Below are 12,807 nucleotides of genomic sequence, written 5' to 3' on the forward strand. Positions count from 1 at the left end.
TAAGAGGAATAAAAATTAAATGATTTACTCAGGGTCTCATGAGTGATAATTATGGCATGTGGACTTTAAATCTAGGTCTTTCTACAGACTACATCCCCAGATTTCCATCCAACACACTGTCCTACCCCCGAAGGAACTTAACATCTAGTTGGAGAGATGTGATAGGAGCCAGGTAAGTTCCAGTTGCGTTCACTGGAGAAAAGGGGATGTGAACACTCAGAATAGAGAGGTAATGGGCTAGGGAGGTCAGGGGACACATCCTGCAGAGATGAGAATGTTCTTTGAATATTTGTGGATAAACGGTTTGATTGGAATAGTGAGTTTGTGCTGAGGAGTGGCGGGAGGTAGGATTCGGACAGGTAACACTGGGTAGCCAAAGAGCCCACGCTGGTTCCAGGTGGAATTTGTTTGAATTCTGGCTCCTCCACACACTTGTTACATGACCATGAGCTCATGAAGGAATCTTTTAGCCCAATTTCATTGCCTGGAAAACAGGTTGATAAGGATAGTACATATTGTTAAGAATGTAATAAGGGGGGCGCCTGGGTGGCTCAGTTGGTTAAGCGACTGCCTTCGGCTCAGGTCATGATCCTGGAGTCCCTGGATCGAGTCCCACATCGGGCTCCCTGCTCGGCAGGGAGTCTGCTTCTCCCTCTGACCCTCCTCCCTCTCATGCTCTCTGTCTCTCATTCTCTCTCTCAAATAAATAAATAAAATCTTAAAAAAAAAAAAGGGAATGTAATAAGGATTTAATGAGTTAATATACAAGGGGCTTAGAATAAAACCCAGCATCCAGTAAGTGTTCAATAGATGCTGGCCACTTAGTGCTTGATTCTGTTGGACTTCAAATAGTTTAGAATCTATATTGTAAATAATGGGAGCTTTTGAATCAAGGTTCACAGGTACTGCAGTTCCCCTTCCTGTATTTATGGCAAGGTCACAAATTGGTCTCTTTGGGTTGGACACCATCTCTGGTTGCATCAACTGTTCCCAGAGTACCAGTGTCGTATTGTTCAAGCCCTCTGTGGGGGCTTTGGGCTTGAAGCCTCGGAAACATCTTTCCAACAGAGATTTTAAGGAGGAAAGAGGCAGCCTGGGCATCTGTTCAGACATTCATTCACTCTTCTGTACATCCAATCAACATTTACTGAATACCTTTTTTATTCTGGGCATCATGTTTCTATTAACTACATCTGGAACACCAATAAGTCACCATTCTGTCCATGTGTCAGCTGCAAGTTTATTGGGTAGAATTGTCATTGTTTAGTTTTAAGACAATTCAAAGTTATTTCTGTGGCTTGTGTTAAAATCTTGAGGTTTCTTCTCATGCTTCACTTGGTGCCACTGCTGGGCTTTGTATTTATGGAGATCTGATGGCCCTGGATGTGGTTGGGGATCTTCTCCTGGGAATTTCCTCTTTCTTCCTCTCTCCAGCTTTTTATAGCTACATAAGGTTTAGATCTGTTAGCAAACACATGGATAATTATGCCCCTCTCTGTTTATAGACTCAGGATAAATTGTCCTAAAGGGAAAATATCTGTCCTTTGTAGTAATTTGGATCAAGGCATTTAATTTTTTGTGTGTGGTTCATTTGCCTTTCTAAAAATCATTTTGATGTTTGTTTCACTCATGAATCATCTATTGTTGATAAACAACAGCACTCAATAAACCCCATTAAAAATCTTTTCTCCATCTAAAAGTAGTTGACAGTGGAAAAATATGTGACCCATCCATATGTTTTCTCATAGATGTTGAATTAAAGGAAACAGTTGGGGGGCGCCTGGGTGGCTCAGTCGTTAGGCGTCTGCCTTCAGCTCTGGTCATGATCCCCGGGTCCTGGGATCGAGCCCCACATTGGGCTCCCTGCTCAGCGGGAGGCCTGCTTCTCCCCCTCTCCCGCTCCTCCTGCTTGTGTTCCCTCTCTCGCTGTCTCTCTCTGTCAAATAAATAAATAAAATCTTTAAAAAAAAAAGGAAACAGTTGGATTTTAAGACTCAGGGGACCTCTGATAAGAGGCCCAGAGAAATGATCCACCAGAGTCTGCCCACCAGCATGCTGCAAAAACTCAATTCAGCTCAGTTTGTCTCAAAGCATCACTGTTGTAATGCATTTGTATTCATTCTTTCAACAGTCATGGAAGACCTACTATATGCAAGGTTAGATTATAGATGAATAGCGAAGTGTCTCTAAATAACAAAATAGAGGTAAACCTTGATTGGATTCTTCAGCTTGGTGAGAGACAGCAATGTATGCTTCCAATCAGAAAGCAAAGCCAGTCCTTTCCTCTCCTACGCTGGGGAAAAATGATTGCACTCCCCAGGTGATGTAAATAAACCTGTAGAAGTCTTGGTTTTACTCAGTTTGGGCCAACAAGCATAAATGCTTCTTTTTGCAATGTTTCCTCCCTCCTGAGAGGTAAAAATACTTGATGAGAGGCAGAGGTGTAATCGTTAAGCACACCCTTTGAGTCAAACTAGATGGGTTTGAATTGGGAACTCCAACATTTACTAGCTTTATTACTTAACCCTGTTGTGACTCAGTTTCCTTGTGTTAGAATAAGGCTAATAATTAGTCCCACTTCACAGGGCTCCTAAAAAAAAAAAAAGACAATCTACATAAAGTTGTTAGCACAGTGCCCAACCTAATTACAGTAAGAACTTAATAATCCATAGCTATAATTATCATTAACATCATCATCAACTAATATTTGTGTGCCCACTAAACAAAAAGCAACATTGACTGTACAGAGAAACAATATAGAGGAGTGAGTCTCTTAAATATACATCACCTATTCAGTATCTAAGAGTTGGACATATTCTTAGAGATACCCATTCCAATAAACAAAGGTCCAATGAGATGCAGGCATATGTTTGTGGGGAGGATCACATTCTTGTGGTGCCTTGTTTGTGAGCATAGAGCATGGATGCTCAAGATCTTTGCTCCCACATTCAATGGAGTAATGATGACCACTTTAGCCCTAGAAGGGAATGGAAGGCGTTCTCTAGCCCAGCTCCTGCCTAAACACGCAAGACTATCACTTAAGAGGGAGTCTGATAGGTGAAGATTGTCCAGTGATGTCAGTGTCAAGTCAGTTACCATTAGCATCAAGCAAGCCTTCTTCATGTCCGACCCAAATTTTAATGTTGCGTTTGTGTCTCTTACCTCTTTTGTCTCCTGTGGAGATGAAGAACAGCTGGTCGGTATCCTCTTTATAATAACCCTTCAAATGGGAGACGACTGTTAAGTTTGCCTTTAGGCAGTTTTTACTCTAGACTAAACAATTGCAAATCCTTTAACCTTCCCTCAAAGGTTCTATTTTCTGTCTCTTTAATCATTTTGGTTCTCCTTTGGAACCTTTCCAGTGTCTCCCCAACTCCCTTAAAATAAGGGGCCTCACACTGGACATACCACCCTAATAAGAGTCTGTCTGCTGCCAAATTCTTTATTATGGGGGAGGAAGAAGTGGGGAGAGGCACTTCCCTTTCATGTCAACCTCCTGCCAATGTGAACTCGCCCCAGTGTTGTGTTGCCTATTTCTTATCAGTACAGTATGCAGACTCATATTGAATACATGGTCTGCTGTGATCCTCACATCTTTGTTTTTCTCAAATCTAGATATTAAGCCCCATTTGTGCCTGTCATTTTGATCATCCCCCTCAGGACACTACTTCGTAATCAGCCTTCGTGCTGAACTCTAAACTCTCTTTAATGAACCATTTCCTTCATGTGTTTGAATTCTCTTAATATATCAGCAGTTTCTGCTCAAATTAATATTACTTATAGACTCTGGTTGTACACATAGCAATTGTAAGTATTATTTAAACCAGACCTAGGGTAAAATTAGAGACCACTTTTTAAGCACCCCTTTGTTTACTGAACCATTGATCTGTTTTCCAGTCAGCAGTGAAACAAGCTGGGCAAAAGACCAAGCACACCATATCTTTCTAGCCTGCTGATGAGAATGTCATCTGCATTCCAAAGCTTTCCTGAAATTAAGCTATTATACAGATGTGCTCAAATTTTAATTCCTGGCATATACACACCCTAAACTGAGCTTAGACAACAAAGTTGGTGGGGGAAGGGGGAATATTTATTTGTATTAAATTTAAAAGCCTGGATTTACTTTAAACAACATTGGTTTGCACATCATAAATTACATAACCAGATTGATAGAGTAGAGAGAGTTAGAAGTAAAGCATTAAGAAACTGTCAGTGGGGAAAGCAATCAGAAGGGAAGAAAGGATGACTTCTGAAATTTTTAGAAAATCATTCAATTTGAACCTAATTCCCATAAAACTTATCAGATACTGAGATGCCTCATAAAAGTATGCTAATGAATCTACCAGGACTACCACCCCAAAGCATAGGAGAGGGAATAGGGAGGGGGGTGAGGAGCCAACATTCACTGAAGCCTTATAATATTTGTAAGCCAGACACTCTAAGAGTTCTGATGTACTTGGCTTTTCCTAAAATCATAAGCCTAACTGGTTTTGACCCAGGAATTGCCGTATTTTGAGGCATGGCTTGCAAAGCTTGTTCTCATCAGATACCCGTAACTCCACGTATCATTGCTGGTTGCAATACCCACACCTCCTGGAGATACACTTTATCCTGGGGTTTTGTTTCCTTCTAGTACTTTCAAAGGAGGACCACCACCATGTGGCATTCCTGCCTGTCTCTGGGTTTGCCGTTGTGTAACCTGAATGAAGCAACTGAGGGTGATTCCAGGAGCCCTGATTACGATGATTAGTTACCAGTGCGCTCTGTGGGCTGCTTCTGAGAGAAGACAGATTTCCAGCCTGGCCTTGACATGGGTTGGCCCCTCCCGGACTCTAATTACACTGTCCAGTAACAGTAATGGTAACTGAGAGCTGAAGCCTTCTTTTGCCTCTTCGTTTATAATGAATTACTTCGAATTCCACCAGATCTATCCCTTGCAAAGCTAATTTATTTTAAGGGTTTGCTGGATGCCCAAAAAGAGAACCATAGCTTAGAGACATAGGTTTGGGGCAAGATTCTGGTATGAACCCAAGGAGTAGGATGAGTGTGTGTCCATCTCAAGTCCCAGGAGGCAGGGCTTCGTTTTGTGCCAGATTTGTGCCGTTCAACCACAGGTGGTCTCCATACCTCTAGCTCCCTCTGGGAGCTCCGACCTGATCCCTTTCGAAGCCAGGTGAAAATGTGTTGTGAGCTGAACTTCCTTAATGGTTTGAGGTTTGGCACAGCGATGCTTTTTCTTTTCAACAAGTGTTAAAAGTGGAAAAGTGGAATAAAATAAAATTGGAAGTTTAAAAAAAAAATCTCTTCGTGCAATGAAATGTGGGGTGACTCCCCCTCTCTCTGAGAGCCCTCCCTCCGCTTTTAGAAAAGCAAACACTCTTTTCCTGTCTTATTTGTATTCCCATTAATTTAAGACAGGAAGCCCTCGGTGGGTGTGATGTAAACAATTCAGCCTCGTGGGTCGGGCTTCCTCATCAGTTTGCAGCTGGAGAGATGGCTGAGCGGCCCAAGCCCATTCATGCCTCTCCGGGGGATGACTTGTTGACTGAACCCCGCAGATGACGGGAGGGGCGCGGGAGCGGGAGAAGGTATAAAGGAAATGCTTAAGTTGTGCAGTCACCCGGCGATTGTAATTCAGCGGTGGTAAATTTGGTCCAAGCAGCAGAAAGACTCTGACTGGAGGTTTCTGAAAAGTTTCTTGACTTCCTGCCCGGTGTGATGGTTGTGATTCTGGTTTGGGGCTCCCCCACCCACCCCTGTAAGAACCCACGCTGCTGCTGGTTATGAAACGGAGCGGTTATGAAATGAACTGGTGCCGGGGAGGTGGAGCTTCTCGCCGCGGCTCGGGGGAGAACTTTTGACCGGGCGAGGGTATCTGGGAAGGGCGTTTTCGGCTCCAAACCTGCTCCCGGTTACGGCGGGAAGCGTCCCCCCTCCCCGCCGCCCGAGCGCTTGATGTCAACAAAGGTGTCTGCACCGGCAACTGCCAAGTCCCTGAAACCCTCCCGCGGGCGGCTTCCTTCTCCCCGCCAGGGAGTGACCGGGGAAGGCGTTCTGGAATGCTGTGGAGTTTTGACAAGTGAGCCGGGGAGTGACGGGCCGAGCTGGGATCCCATTACAGTCTTTTCATAACGTCCCAGCCCGGGCTGCGGGCGGGAGGAGGGGTCCTCCCACCGACATGGAGCGGACCGCCAGGACCCGGCTCCAGAAGGACGGCGCGGAGGCGCGCCGGGGGGCGGCGTCCCGGGCGGGGAGCCCGAGCTGAGCGCCCCCCCACCTCCCGCGCCCCGCCCGCGGCGGCAGGTGATCAGGCAGCGGCGCGCGGGCGCGCGGGGTCCCGGCGCGAGAGATTGGCGCCGCCAGGGGCTCGCGACCCGCACGCCGGCCGCCGGCGGAGGCAGCGCAGTGGACATCCCGTCGAGGTGACTTCAGAACTGGAGGTAGGAATAAGCCTGGCAAACGGAAGCCTCAGGCTTGCCCTCCCCATCGGGTTGGGGTGCAGATGGAGGCTGAATCCACAAATGTGGAAATTTAGCCACAGCCTCGGAAAAACGCCGCAGCCAACTCACTCATCTCGCAGATCACCAGGGTGTCTTGTTTTTGACTTGGGGGATTGGCGTGTTTAGAGATGGTCTGTGTTCCTGAGGAGGAGTAACCGACTTGGAACTGGTTTGTCAGTTACTGACGGAAGGAGGCGCCTGGAGTGTGTGACAGGCGGGGAGGGGGGGCACAAGGGACAAGTCTGGAGGGGCTCCAGAGCCACGGTTCTTTCAGACACCTCGGACAAGGGGTGCTGTTGAAGCCCACGAAGTGTGTGCGGGGGGGGGGGGCGGTGCTCCAGCAACCCAGGCATCTGTTACACCGCCCTTGTCCCATGCTTCTCTCTGGCTAGCAGGGAAAGGAATCTGGGCTAGAGCAAAGATGCGTCTGGGACCAGCGGGAACTTTTTTTTTTTTTTTAATTGAGCCCTCAGGAGGTCACAATCTCTTTTGGGGACAGATCTTTGCCCCAAACTACTAAACAGCCTGCTTGGACAACTCCCCCACCACTGATGCACAGAACATTTTGATTTAGTGTCCACAAATCTAAGAATTTAAAGATGAAAGATGTTTGGGAAGAGAATGACCTTATCTATCATGTTGTTACTCCCTAGTAGATAGTTTATAAATACTAGGGGTGAAATTAAGTCAATCTTGTGTCATGAGATGCCTGTAAGGAGGAGATAACTACAGCTATCATCCTGGGAACCATTTCTGGGAGAAAAGCTATGAATGTAAATAGTAAACACTTTTCATAAAAATAGGTCAAGCTGAGTTTGATATCATAAGGGGCATGACATAAACCATAAATAATGATATCACAAAAGGCATGACATAAACATCTTCAAATACACCTGAAATATGGTTCTTTCAAACTTTGCACACCTAGACTGTTTTGCCCTTGCAGATGAATTGAAAAATAAGGTACGGGGGATCTTTCTACCTCCAATGTTAATCTGACCGCTATACACTCAATGACCTACAGATTCACTGTGGCCCTTTTTTTAGCTGAGATAGTTAACAAAGTTAACAGGATCTATCCACAGTTCCTTGTTTTCGGATCTCTAGTCAAATCCATTGTCCCTAGGATGCAGGCATAGGACTCACAGGTAGGGTGGGCTTTGGGGAAGGAGGCCTGTGTCAGGTTTTAAAAGAAAAAAAGGAGTTCTCAGAGTCGGCCACACACAGAAGAAACAGAAATAGGACGTACCAGGGAAAGTGGGGAAACCCAGGTGGACTCAGGATTTCAGGCTTGCTTGTGCTCTTCCAGCCTTGAGCTCTGTGAGCCTGCACGGCTGGGCATAACTGTCTGAGGGAGGGCCTACCCTAATCTAGCAGGAAAGAGCAGCAAAGTTTCCAGAAACCACCTTTCTGCTCGCCTTCTCGCTTCCATAAATTGCCCGACACTGCACTTGGCATGTACAGCTCCCTCTAATCCTCTGTTCCTACTAATCTCTGTAAATCCAGGCAGGTCACACTTAGGAATTGCTTCCTTGAAGGGAAAGGGTGACCCCATTCTGGCCCGTTTCCTGGGACATAAGTTCTCATCTGCTCTGCCTAGAGCTTGGCCCTGCCTTCTTCATCAACTCTTGTTTCCCAGTGGTTTCACCAAGTACTTTTGCTGCCTTCTAGTCCTGGGTTCTCATTCTGGAATCTGATTTAGACCTGAGTTTCCCTTTTTTCTTTATCAAAACAATACATGTATATAATTTTCAAAGTCAAACATTTCTATAAGGCTTATAACTAGAAACAACAGTCACTTGCCCCACCTTCCACGAAACTCAACTTCTGTGCCCCAAAGACAACAGCTTTCAACATTTTGGATGTATTCTTAAATACTGCAGCTACATACTGCTCCACTTGGTTCTCTCCCTCACCAGCCCTCTGGCCTCCTTTCCGCTCTGGATTTGCTGCTTTTGAGGCCTGCCACACACCCATCATCCTGAAATCCCCTTTCTTCATCTTGCTGGGTACTGATATTAGCCTCTGTCCCAAATGGCATCCCCTGTGTTCTAGACTCACATCTTCCTCTTTGTTTCTGTTCTCTTTCTGGTAAAACACAATTTCTAGAAGTTTCTGAGAAGTACGTGGATAATCAATGTTTTAAGACCTTCCAAGTTTGCATGTTTGATGGGGTATGAAGGTTGGAAATGCTTTTCCCTCAGAATTTGGAACACATTGCTCTTTAGGTTCAGTATTGCCATTGAGATGTCTGTCCTCTCTGAAAGTAATTATTTCCCTCTCTGAAAGTTTTTAGGATTTTCTCCTTGTTCTTTGTAATGTCCTTTCTCTCTGTAATGAAATTTCATTTTCATATATCATGCTGTGAGGTTTTTTTTTTTTTCATACATTTTACTTGGCTTTCAATACACCTTCTCAATCTGGAAACTCATGTCCTTTGGTTCTGAACAGTTTTCTGGAATTAAAAAAAAAAAATCATTTCTCTCCTCTTTTGGAACATCTATTTACTTGGAAGGGGATCTTCATGGATTGAATTTTTAATTATTTTTTCTCTCCTTAAAAAAAAATTGCTACTTCCTGGGAAATTTCCTCCTTTTATCCTCCAACCCATACACTGAGTTTTTATGTCTGCCATCAAATTTCTAATTTCCAAGAGCTTTTTAAAAATCTCTGAAATATTCTTTTTATAACCTCCTGTTCTGGTTTCACAGATGAAAATCTTTCCAACTCTCTACAGATCTCAATGACAGCTTCTTTGAAGTGTTCCTCTATTCCCCGCACAGTTCTTTCCCCTCAGATTTCCTCTTAGTTTTTGTTTTTAAATCTCATGCTTGTTAAAAAACAAAAACAAAACAAAACAAAAAAAACTTTCCTCTAATGTCTAATGATCCCGGACTGATCACTTAACTGGAAGGTCTGCCTGCGTGGATGGGGCTTATACCCAGGAATAAATAGTTCCTTCTTTCCAAGAAAGACACCTAGAACAGTGTTCCGGAATCTAGAACAATGCCTGGCACACAGTAAGCTTCCCATTCCTATTTGCCAAGCAATCGAATGATGTAGGATCTTGCGAGGACCCAGGTAGTAGCGAGCATTAGAAGCTCCCCAGGTGATTCGGGTGTGCGGCTGGCCCTGAGCACCTGTCCTATAACGGGATTATCGTGCTAAGCAGTTTTATCGGAGGACCCCCACCTTCGGCAGAAGGTCATTCCTCACAGAGGAAACTGACCAGGTGAGAGAAATCCCCATCTCTGTCACCAAGGGGACTTGGTTGGCTGTGGCATTCTCTGAGCCAGATTCGTGTAGACCAGAAGTCTAACATTTGGTATGGAGACTTTCTCTTGTTTCCCTGTTTTTAAAGTGGCACCCCTTCCTTCAGCTACCTTTGATGTCCAAGTCCAGAGTTGCTCTGATTTCTCAGAGCAAACCGGTCGTGGAATGTAGGCAGTCACACGGGAGCTAGGACTAAGGAGATAATGGGTGTCTGACAGCTTCAGGCACAGGCTCTTAGCCAGCCCTCCTGCCTTTGGCACCCCTGTCTGGTGGCCCCAATTCCAGAGACTCTCTGTCTCTGGACTCTGTCTCTCAGACTCCGCTTTCTCTAATCTGCTAAGTCAGTTACCACTGGACAGACCACTTCCCAGCTTCCAAAAATTTGTTGCAATCATTGCTTCTTCAGTTCTCTTTAAGAGTTTGGCAAATGCCTCCCCCCATGCTTAAAAAAAAATTCCTTTACTCTCATTTCAATCCATGTTTACTGGGGAGTGAGTCTCTCTGCCTCATGCCCCAGCTTTGCCCTGGAACCCTCCTCTCAGATCTTTCTGTATTTACCCCCCCTCTACCACAGGTGCCCACTTGGAATAGAAATGCAAATAGGCCACATTATATGGTCATTTCAGCGATAATCCTTAAAAATGTCCAAGTTCTGGGGCACCTGGGTGGCTCAGTCGGTTAAGCAGCTGCCTTCAGCTCAGGTCATAATCTCAGGGTCCTGGGATTCAGCTCCACACTGGGCTCCCTGCTCAGCAGAGAGCCTGCTTCTCCCTCTCCCTCTGCTGCTCCCCCTGCTTGTGTTCTCTCTCTCTGTGTCAAATAAATAAATAAAAATATTTTTAAAAAATAAATAAAAATGCCCAAGTCCTGAATAGAGTGGTTATTGGGCATTTCTACTAGTTATGTTAGTATCTTCTCCATCAGGTTAGTAACATGCTTCTTTGTATGTGTGGAGTATCCAGCAGAAGGCATTTTTGAACGTGTTTGATGTAGCTTACCAGAATTCTGTGAGAATAACTGTATAGCATGTTAACTTTTTTGAAGTATATTCATGTTCATTTCCTTTTTTGGTCCTCACCGGAAGCCCATTGGGTGGTTTAGTGGCCATGTGGACTCGGGAGCATCCATTTTCTGAGACGATTAGCACATTCCGGTTGTGGTACCTCCGTTCCACACCCCAGAGGCAAATGGAGAAAAGAGTATGTGATCCAAGTCTGGGCAATGAGGTGTGAAGAAATGTCTCTCATGGAGTGTCTAGGGTAGGTTTGCTCATTATTGAGAAAAAGACATGAGCAAATGACCCCTTTGCTTCCTTGGTATGTTGCTGTGTAGAACTGCTGTAGGCATCTTGTCTCCAGCCTTAGGATGAAGTCAACACCCAGGAGAGAGCAGATCCCAGAGTGTCCTCAAGAAGCACCAGGCTCTCTCTTGCAGTTCCTGTCATGTGAGATGATTAATTTCCTCCTTGTTCAAGCCATTTTGTTGGTTTTGTTTTTGTTTTGTTTAATGTGGGGCTTGAACTCATGACCCTGAGGTCAAGACCTGAGCTGAGATCGAGTCAGACACTTAACCGACTGAGCCACCCAGGCAGCTCTAAGGCCATTTTGAATCAGGGTTTAGTATCATTTGCTGCCAGACTGATAGAGATGGACATTTCTTTATGCATGGTCTCATTCCTAAGAACATTAAGTCAGATGGTGGGCTTACCTTCCTGAAGATCTAAGCTGCCTGATTCCTTATTCTGGCTCCAAGTAGGATTCCTCTCTACTCTATTTCCCAGGCAGATGAAATTAATGTTACTCTCTCTTCCAACTTCAAAAGAAGGAATAACTGTGGAGACATTTGGTGGGGGAAAAGAGGAGTCCTTGCTTGGGAGATTGTTAGCTGATCCCAGTGAGAGAACATCCTGGGACTGTCACAGAAGTGAAGACTGTTCTTGAAACAACAAGGTGATGAAGAAACCCCATGCATCCCACCCTGTGAAAAGCCAAGCACTAGTTTCCATTCACTCCTGTGGCTATGGAGACTGGCAAGTCTTGCCTGAACACTTGGTATTGTTGCCTCTGTCTTCCGTCCTTTGTCTTTTGGGCATCCCGGACTTTGGGAAGCTTTGAAGATGAAATAAACTCTGGAAGCGCTCGGTGGTGTCAGTAAGACTGAATGCAGGAAAAAATAGACACTCCGTACCTGTTTGCCCCAGTCTGGCCTCAGTGACAAAGGCACACTCTCTTTATTTTTACAAATAGGAAGCCTTCCTAATCTCTTCATTCCCGGTACAATGTTAGCCTAAAGAGAAGCCCTTAATTGCACTTAGCGTTATACCATCATTTTCCTGTTTGTATCATTTACTAAACCTAGACTGTAAGCCTGGGAATGTCCTACTGTAATATAGCTAAGATTTATTGAGCACTTACTACTTGCCTGGCACTATCATAAGCTTTACATGTATGAGCAAATCTGATCCTCACAATGATCTTATGAAGAAGGTGCCATGAGCATCCCATTTACAAGAGAGATCATTGAGGCACACCGTATTTAGGGCAATTACTCAAGGTTGTCCAGCTTTTCAGTGGTGGAGCGGAGATTCAAATGTTGGCAGTCTGGTTCTGTGTGCTATGTAATGTATATGCTTTATGCAATATATAATTCATCATTATAGCCCAAACACCCTTACGCCATCTGTCGTGTACCATAGGGGTTCAAATGTCACTGTGAATGAATAAACACGAGGCTTTTTCATGTCATTACAGACTCATTAATTTTAATGGCAGCGTATTTCCCCAAGGACCCATAATTTGTGTAACCATTTCCCCAGGATTAGACATTATAGTAGTATGGGCTGGGATATCTGAGACTGGGACCGTCCTGAGAAATCTCAGATCTGTGATCATTAATTGGGAGGTGACCAGGACACCTTTTTTAACATCCTCTCCCTCCCTCATGCATCACTCTCCCCACCCTCTGCCACCCTTGAGAGCAATCCTAATCCTCATCCCATTCCAGATTCCCATTGCCATCAATTGAACTCTGCATA

At 44.9% G+C, this 12,807-nt stretch overlaps 1 protein-coding gene across 6 annotated transcripts in view; it reads left to right on the forward strand.

Moving 5' to 3' along the window:
• The window catches only part of PDZD2 (PDZ domain containing 2), a 340,075-nt gene that overhangs the window by 155,430 nt on the left and 171,838 nt on the right, over positions 1 to 12,807 (forward strand). The window contains exon 1 of one of the 6 annotated variants that reach the window (XM_081825950.1): positions 6,279 to 6,440. The exons of the other annotated variants lie outside the window; for them this stretch is intronic. The gene's annotated coding sequence lies outside the window, so the exon portion shown is untranslated. Of the gene's footprint in view, positions 1 to 6,278; positions 6,441 to 12,807 lie in introns of those variants that run through there. 6 annotated transcript variants of the gene reach the window in all.

Source organism: Leptonychotes weddellii, chromosome 7, assembly GCF_054177405.1.
Source record: "Leptonychotes weddellii isolate Sample4059 chromosome 7, ASM5417740v2, whole genome shotgun sequence".
NCBI classification, from domain to species: Eukaryota; Metazoa; Chordata; class Mammalia; order Carnivora; family Phocidae; genus Leptonychotes; species Leptonychotes weddellii.